The sequence below is a fragment of the Panthera onca genome, chromosome X (assembly GCF_046562875.1).
Source record: "Panthera onca isolate mPanOnc1 chromosome X, mPanOnc1 haplotype 2, whole genome shotgun sequence".
NCBI lineage: Eukaryota > Metazoa > Chordata > Mammalia > Carnivora > Felidae > Panthera > Panthera onca.
The window spans coordinates 88,124,428-88,134,130 of NC_138357.1; the positions used below are offsets into that span (position 1 = coordinate 88,124,428).

Consider the following 9,703-nt stretch of genomic DNA (forward strand, 5'->3'; position numbering starts at 1 on the left):
CAGAGCCTGGAACCCACTTTGAGTCCTGTGTCTCCCTCTCTCTCCGTCCCTCTCCCGCTCGCGCTCTGTCTCTCTCAAAATAAACAAACTTAAAAAAAAGAATATTAAAAAACATTGTAAATTTAAACATAAAACTACAAAACTTTTAGAGGAAAACATGGGAAAAAATCATGGGAGTTTTGTGAAGACATGACACTAAAACCATGATCCAAAAAAGAAAAAGCAATCAATAAATTGGACTTCAAAATTAAAACCTGTTGCTTTGTTTAAAAGAACAAAAAGAGGGGCACCTGGGTGGCTCAGTCGGTTAACCGTCAGACTTCGGCTCAGGTGGTGATCTCATGGTTCGTGAGTCTGAGCCCCGCCTCAGGCTCCCTGGTGTCAGTGCAGAGCTGGCTTCAGATCCTCTGTCCCCCTCTCTCTGCTCAGCCATCAAAATTAAATTAAAGAAAAAATATCCTTTTAAAAAGGAACAAAAAGACTAGGAGAAAATCCTTGCAAACCAAATATATGACAGAAGACCTGTATCTAGCGTATACAAAGAATTCTCAAAACTCAACAGTTAAAAAACAAACAAACAAACTACTGCATTACTTACCTTGACTCTTAGCCTGTCAAGGACAGTATCTGGGACCCAGTGTCTACTCCTGTCTCCTGCGCCTGCTAACCCATAGCCACTATGTGTGAGTGCACTTCCATCCACGTTCACCAGGCTGGTGTCCAGATGGGCAATGCCTGCTGGAAGCTCTATTGCCTGGAACACTGCATCCAGTCCGATGGCCAGATGCGAAGTGACAAGACCCCTGGGGGAGATGACTCCTTCAACACCTTCTTCAGTGAGCCGGGTGCTGGCAAGCATGTGTCCAGGGCAGTGTTTGTAGACCTGGAACCCACAATCATTGATGAAGTTCTCACTGGCATCTACCGCCAGCTCTTCCACCCTGAGCAGCTCACCACAGGCAAGGGAGATGCCGCCAATAACTATGCTTGAGGGTACTACACCACTGGCAAGGATCAGTGATCAAGGTAAATGATCATTGACCTTGTCTTGGACCAAATTCGGATATCGGCCTACCAGTGCACAGGTCTTCAGGGCTTCTTGGTTTTTCCACAGGTTTGGAGGGGAAACTGGTTCCGGGTTCACATCCCTGCTCATGGAATATCTCTCCATCGATTATGGCAAGAAATCCAAGCTGGAGTTCTCCACTTACCCAGCCCCCCAGGTTTCCACTCCTGTGATTGAGCCCTACAACTCCATCCTCACTACCCATACCACCCTGGAGCCCTCTGATTGTGCCTTTACGGTAGACAATGAGGCCATCTATGACATCTGTTTTAGAAACCTCAGTATTGAACGTGCAACCTACACTAACCTTAACTGCCTTATTAGCCAGATTATGTCTTCCATCACTGCTTCCCTTAGATTTGATGGAGGCCTGAATGTTCATCTAACAGAATTCCAAACCAACCGGGTGCCCTATCCCCACATCCACTTCCCTCTGGCCACATATGCCCCTGTCATCTCTGCTGAGAAGTCTACCATGAACACCTGCATGCTTTGGGCCAGCCAATCAGGTGGTGAAATATGACGCTCCCCATGGTAAATATATGGCTTGCTGCCTGTTGCACCATGGCGACATGGTTCCCAAAGATGTCAGTGCTGCCATTGCCACTATCAAGACCAAGTGCAGCATCCAATTTGTAGACTGGTGTCCCACTGGCTTCAAAGTTGGCATTGATTACCAGCCTCTCACTGTGGTACCTGGCGGAGACCTGGCCAAAGTACAGCGAGCTGTGTGCATGCTAAGCAACAGCATAGCCATCGCTGAGGCCTGGACTCACCTGAACTACAAGTTTGACCTGATGTATGCCAAGCATGCCTTTGTTCACTGGTATGTGGGTAAGCGCATAGAGGAAGGAGAGTTTTCTGAGGCCCGTGAGGACATGGCTGCCCTTGAGAAGGATTATGAGGAGGTTGGTGTGGATTCTACTGAAGGAGAGGGTGAAGAGGAAGGAGAGGAATACTAATTACCATTTCTCTCAGTCCCAAAGCATGTCACACTCAGAACTTTAGCTTCAACATTAGCTGACAGTCATTAAACCTTTCTGGTTAGATTGTCTTCACTTTTAACTGTGATCATGTCTTACTTTTCCATGTGTACCTGTCAGATTTTTCCATGAGTCTCAGAGTAAAGGTTTTTAAGAAAGGGGGAAAAAACCAATCCAATTAGAAAAGGATGAGCAAAGGATGTAAAAAGACATTTCACCAAAAAGGATATACAGATAACAAACAAGCATGTGACAATACGTTCCATATTACTGGCTATCAGAGAAATGCAAACTAAGGCCATGATGAGATATCAGCACACACCTAGCTGAATGATTAAATTTTAAAAAATAGTGACAACACCAAATGCTAGGGAGGATGCAGAGAAACTGGGTCACTTATACATTGCTGGTGGGACTGTAAAATGATACAGCCACTCTGGAAAACAGTTTGGCAGTTTCTTATAAAACTAAACATGGATCCAGCAACTTTACTCTTGGGTGTTTATTCCAGAGACATGAAAATTTATGTCCACATAAAAACCTGTCCCCTGATGTTTATGGTAACCAACCCAAATGTTCTACAACAGGTGAATGGTTAAACTATGGTCATACACACCATGGAACACTACTCAGCAATAAAGAGGATTGAACTACTGATACAACAACTTGGATGAACCTCTAGGGACTTCTGAGTGAAAAAATCCATCCCAAAAGGTAACATACTGTATTATTCCATTGATATAATGTATAAATAAGCAAAGGACATGAAGAGACATTTCATTAAAGATGACATACAGGGGGTGCCTGGGTGGCTCAGTCAGTTAAGCATCCGGCTTCAGCTCAGGTCATGATCTCACGATTTGTGAGTTCAAGCCCTGCGTCGGGCTCTGTGCTGACAGCTCAGAGCCTGGAGCCTGCTTCGGATTCTGTGTCTCCCTCTCTCTCTCTGCTCCTCCCCTGCTCATGCTCTGTCTCTCTCTCTCAAAAATAAATAAACATTAAAAAAAATTTAAAGATGACATACAGGGTTGCCTGGGGGGCTCAGTTGGTTAAGCATCCAACTCTTGATTTTGGCTCAGGTCATGATCCCATGGTAGTGGGATCGAGCCCCACTCAGTGCAGAGCCTGCTTGGGATTCTCTCTCTCTCTCTCTCTCTCTCTCTCTCTCTCTCTCCCTCCCTGCCCCTCCCTCCCCCCCCCCACACACACACTCCCTCTCTAAAAATTAAAAAAAATATTTTTTTAAACTTTTATTTATTTTTGAGACAGAGAGAGACAGAGCATGAACGGGGGAGGGGCAGAGAGAGAGGGAGACATGGAATCCGAAGCAGGCTCCAGGCTCTGAGCTGTCAGCACAGAGCCCAACGCGGGGCTCGAACCCACGAACTGCGCGATCATGACCTGAGCCGAAGTCCTGACACTTAACCGACTGAGCCACCCAGGCGCCCCCAAAATAATTTTTTGGAGATGATATACATAGGTAAAATGCGCCCATAAAAATGTGTTCTATATCATTAGCCATTAGGGAAATAAAAACTAAGACCACAATGAGATATCACTACACATCTATTAGAACAGATTAAAAAAACAGTGACAACACCAAATGCTAGTGAGGGTGAGGAGATATTAGATCTCTCATGCATTGCTGATGGGAATGTAAAGTGGTACAGACACTCTAGGAAATAGTTTGACATTTTCTTAAAGAAATTCAACATACACTTCTCCTGCAGCCCAACGGTTGCGCTCCTGGACATTAATCCTACAGACACGGAAACTTAAGTCCACACAAAACCTGTACACAATCGTTCATAGCAGCCTTGTTTGTACTAGCCAAGAATTTGAAACACCCTAAATGTCCAAGTGAGGACTACGTGAATGGTTAAATACACTGTGATACATGCACAGAGTGGAATACTACTCAGCGATAAAAGGAAGAAACTATTAATACCTGCAACTTAGATGGATCTCCAGAGTGTTGAGCTGAGTGAGAAGAAAAAAAAAAGAGTGCATCTCAAAAGGACACATACTGTATAATTCTATTTATAAAACATGCTCGGGGCGCCTGGGTGGCGCAGTCGGTTAAGCGTCCGACTTCAGCCAGGTCACGATCTCACGGTCCGTGAGTTCGAGCCCCGCGTCAGGCTCTGGGCTGATGGCTCGGAGCCTGGAGCCTGTTTCCGATTCTGTGTCTCCCTCTCTCTCTGTCCCTCCCCCGTTCATGCTCTGTCTCTCTCTGTCCCAAAAATAAATAAACGTTGAAAAAAAAAATTAAAAAAAAAAAAAAAAAAAAACATGCTCAAAATGACAAACTTATAGGAATTATAAAGTATAGAACATTATGACATGGAAAACAGAGTAGTGGCTGTGAGGAGTTAGGGATAGCGGGAAGAGGGGTAGGGGTGACTACAAAAGGGTAGCATGAGGCAGATCATTACAGTGAGAGGATATTTCTGCATTGTAGTAGAGGTTCATCGAATGTGCACCCATAGTAAAAAAGAGCACAGAGCTACACACACACATTGGGCTGATGTCAGATAGCTTCCTTTGTTTGACACTGTACTATAGTTATATACGATTTAACCACTATAGGAAACCGGGCAAAGTGTGTACAGGAATTCCCTGTGCTATCTTTCCAAATCCTGGTGAAGCTGTAATTATTTTTAAACAAGAAAAAAAATTTTAATGAAACAAAAATATGCTCCTAGAGAAACAAAGACAGAGAGAAGTTTTTGCTAGGTGACCTGGCTGACAAGAACTAGTAAAAGACATTTTAGAATTTTATTTTTAGGGGCGCCTGGGTGGCTCGGTCGGTTAAGCGTCCGACTTCGGCTCAGGTCACGATCTCACGGTCCGTGAGTTCGAGCCCCACGTCGGGCTCTGTGCTGACAGCTCAGAGCCTGGAGCCTGTTTCCGATTCTGTGTCTCCCTCTCTCTCTGCCCCTCCCCTGTTCATGCTCTGTCTCTTTCTGTCTCAAAAATAAATAAACATTAAAAAAAATTTTTTTTAAAAAGAATTTTATTTTTAAAAACGTATTATTTTGAGGTCATGTTGTTAGGTACATCCAGGCACCGGATCACAACTTTCTGGCAAATTGTTCATGTTCTTTTGTATAGATGTACCTTAATTAATTAGACCCATCCACTATTCATGGACACTTGGGTTGTTTCCAGTATTTTGCTATACACACAACGCTGCCATGCGTGCTCCGGTAATACTTTGATACATAATGGTGTTAATATACCTGTAAGATGAATTCCCAGAAGCAGAATTCATAGATCAAAAAGTAAGTATACTTTAAACTGGTAAAGGATATTCCAGATGAAAAAGTTCTGGGGACAGATGGTGGTGATGGGTACACAAAAATGTGAACGTACTTAATGCCGCTGAAGTAAACTTAAAAATGGCTAAAATGGTAAATTTTATAGTACGTGTGTTTCACCACAATAAAGAAAAGTAAAATTAAAAAGATATTTTTTAATGTCTATTATTTGAGAAAGAGACAGAGAGCAAGCAGGGGAGGGGCAGAGAGAGAGAGGGAGACACAGAATCGGAAGCAGGATCCAGGCTCCAAGCTGCCAGCACAGAGCCCGATGCAGGGCTCGAACCCACAGACTGTGAGATCATGACCTGAGCCGAAGTCGGCTGCCTAACTGACCGAGCCACCCAGGGGCCCCAAGAAAGGTAAAATTTTTAAAAAGTACTTCTGTATTTACTCCCCAAGTATGTAACAGTATTAGCCTCCCCGCATGCCTGTCAACCGCAGCCAACGTGGAGAGGAGCTTCTCAGATTCCTCTTCAGGGAAGGGCTCAGGGCCCAGCTGTGAGAAGCGGGGTTGCTTGAGAGTCAGTCTCCAGTTAGCTCCACTGGGCTTCACCTCAGCTCTCACACCAGGGTCCAGCTATCTTCAGAGCTGTCTCTAGGCAATGACCGAGCAATGAGGAGATTCAAAGGACTAGGTGGGACTCCCCTAACGGGCAATCTTTGCTCTGGAGCTCCATGTTGAGATCCATGTTGAACTCCATGTTTGTCAGGTTGGCATCATGGTCTGAACGTCCCTCCGCTCAATCCTGCTTTGCCCCTTTTTCTTTCACGGATGCCCTGTAGACCTGGACTTCTAACCCCCATGTCAGTATCTGCTTCCTGAAGAACTTAAGCTGTGACACCAACAGTATATTACAAACCCTTCTGTTCTTTTCCACCCTGTAGATGAAAAACAGCATTTCACATGTTTTATTTTGCATTTCTCTATTATGATCGAGCATGAACACATTTTCATGTATTCAAAAGTGATTTGCATATCTGTGAATTGTGTCTGTCTTGTTTCTTCTAAATTGTTGGGCTTTTGTATAGATTTGTAGTACTTTACGTATTAATTAACCAGCCATTGACTGCATCTGTTGCAAATGGTTTTTGTTTTTGTTTTTGTTTTTGTTTTTGTTTTTGTTTTTGTTTTTGCAATCTGCCATTTGGCCTCAGGGTTTTTAAGGTTAACCCTGCATACGTTAATTTTATGAACACGATGGGTAAATTGTTACACAGCAATGGAAAACTAACACAGTTATCTACTATTCCCAATTTTTTCTACAACACACATATGGTTTAAACATGAGACAACCACAGTTTTTATAAAGAGTGCTTATCTTTTAGAAGTACACACTGAATTATCTAAGGATAAAATGGTATCATATCTGAGATTTGCTTCAATAAGTGAGAGAGGACAATGGAATGGTATAAATGAGATGAGATTGCTGTATGTTGATAATTCTTGAAGCTAAATGATGGATTCATGGGGATTTATTACACTTTTCCTTACCCTTTTGTATATGTTTGAAAGATTCCATAATAAAAAACGTTTTAAAAATTAGACTCATAGGGGCCCCTGGGTGGCTCAGATGGTTAAGCAGCCAACTTTGGCTCACGTCATGATCTCGCGGTTCGTGGGTTCGAGCCCCAGATCGGGCTCTGTGCTGACAGCTCAGAGCCTGGAGCCTGATTTGGATTCTGTGTCTCCCTCTCTCTCTGCCCCTCCCCCACTCCTGCTCTGTCTCTTTCTCTTGAAATTAAATAAACATTAAAAAATTAATAAAAAAATTAGACTCATACATAGAGATTAGCCAAAAGCATGTTTATGGTTTCTGATACAGGAAAACTAAATAATTTAAATGTCTACACAGGGAACTGGTTAAATTAATCACTTTAGATATACAGTATATTTATATGTATTTTTAAATTGCATAGAATAATGATGCTATTAACATTAGTCTATGGTCTGATAAGTCTATGTAAAATAAAATATTTCTAAGCAACAAAAAAATTTATGAACACAGTGTGTCAATATATTCTCTCATGACTTCCGAATTTTATGTCATGACTAGAAGGGACTTCACTCTAAGATAATAATAAAAAATGTTCTCCCATTTTTTCCTTCTAGCACACTGATGGTTCCATTTTTACATTTAAATCTTTAATCCACCTGGAATTTATTTTAGTGTAGGAAGTGAGGGAGAGTTCTAATTTTATTGTTTCCTGGTGAATGGCATGAAATATATCCTTCTGCCAATGAACTGGTATGCTTTTTCCTCGTGGGCAATACCCGTCACATAACTAACCTCATTTCCCTTTTTGCTACTGCTGTAGGAAGATTAGAGACAAATTCACAGCTAAGCACGGAAGTGAATTTCATACCTACATCCCAATTTCCCCTGACGTTAATTTTCTACTTGCTTTATACTTTTTGTGAGCCTACTTTTATTTTTCAATTTTATGAGATGTATTCTTAACGGGTTCCAAATACCCAGTGGAAAATAAAGGAGGCAGTGAATCAAGAGTTTAGCCCTAATTCATCTGGGCCTCAGTCATTTCTTGCTCTTCCTAGGTAAGGGCAAGACAGAGATCTCTAAGTCAAAGCTGGGGGAGGCTTGTGGGCAGGAGGTTGGCTGGGAGGGAGAGAAAATACAAATGGAGATGACAGACAGTGTCGGCCTCATACCTCCCAGAAGCACCAGCCTGAAAACACCCGTATCCGTAAGCCAGGTGAGAGGTCACCAGTTGAAGCTTGGTAGGCCCACATACTTAGAGCTCCAGCATACGTATTGGTGATTAACATGGTTGTATAGAGCTGACATGATTGAGGTTGGCAAACTTTTCCTATAAAAGGCCAGATAGTGGGGCGCCTGGGTGGCTCAGTCGGTTAAGCGTCCAGCTCTTCATTTAGGCTCAGGTCATGATCTCACCGTTCATGAGATCGAGCCTCACGTCAGACTATATACACTAACAGCGCAGAGCCTGCTTGGGATTCTTTCTCTTCCTCTCTCTCTCTGGCTCTCTCTCCCCCTCTCAAAATAAATAAATAAGCATTAAAAAAAATAAAAGGCCAGATAGTAAATACTTTAGGGTTTTCAGGCCATATGGTCTCTTTGGCAACTACTCTACCACTAGAAGCATGAAAGCATCCACAGACATGAGTATAGCTGTGTTCCAATAAAACTTTATTATTGGACACTGAAACTTGAATTTTATAGAATTTTCACATGTCACAAAATATTCTTTTTACTTTCTTCAAGAATTTAAAAAAGTGAAACCAGTGTTCTTAGACTGCAGGCTGTAGAAAAACATCAAAGGTCAGCAAACCAATGATGTAGAGCTTAGATGAGGAAGTTTGTTACTGGAAATATGTGTACAATTGTCAATACTTGGTTTACAATGCAGTGACATCCTTTAGATCAATAATTTTACTTTTAGAGATTTATCATGAGGAAATAATCATGGTATTATACAAAAATATGAAAGCAAAGACTGTTATCCCATCCTGGGTGTTAACCACAGAAAAAAACTGGACACATCCAAACATCCAATAACATAGGAGTGGCTCAAAAATCTGAGGCCATCCTGTTGGGCTCTGTGCTGACAGCTCAGAGCCTGGAACTTGCTTTGGATTCTGTGTCTCCCCGCTCACTCCCGTGCTTGCTCGCTCTCTCTCTATCAAAAATAAATAAATGTTAGAATTTTTTTTTAATCTGAGGTCGTCTAAAACGTGGAATTCTATGTAGTCATGTCAATAATTATTGCTGAGTCTGGAAACAGAGAAAGCAAATACGGTCAAATATTAACATTTGGCGAGTCTAAATGCAGGCTATATGGGTGTTCACTGCCAGCTTTTCTGTAGGTTTGAAATGTAAAAATAAAGTTGGAAACATGTTTTGAAAAAGTAAAAAAACGTTTCTGTGAAATGTAACTTAATAGATTTGCAGAGACCCATCTCCAGCTCATCAGAACTCTGTGTTCTTTTGTGTTAAATAAAGATGATAAGTATAACACCCTTTTTTACCCCACAGGAATATACTGTAGATTAACTCAGTAATAGTTGTCTAACTACCTGGAGTCTGTTTCAACCACACCAAATGCAACTTTAACTATATGTAACAAGAGAAGATTTAGAAAAAACAATTTTTTTTTAGCACGTTCCCTTGGCTCTTCCGCCCGGACTAGAGGAATGGGCTGATCGTGGAGGAGGGACAGTGCTCCCACCGCTTCGCCTGCAACACCTGCCCCTACCTGCACAACATCACCTGCAAGGTAACAAAACAAAGTATCTAAAGCTGAAAGAAGTGGATGATGTGCTTGGTGGAGCACCTGCCTGGGAGAATGTTGAC

The 9,703-nt window shown here is 42.2% G+C and overlaps 1 pseudogene; it reads left to right on the forward strand.

Moving 5' to 3' along the window:
* The first annotated feature begins 650 nt into the window (after positions 1–650).
* LOC145714094 (tubulin alpha chain-like) lies at positions 651–2,137 on the forward strand (annotated as a pseudogene).
* Positions 2,138–9,703: the final 7,566 nt, after the last annotated feature.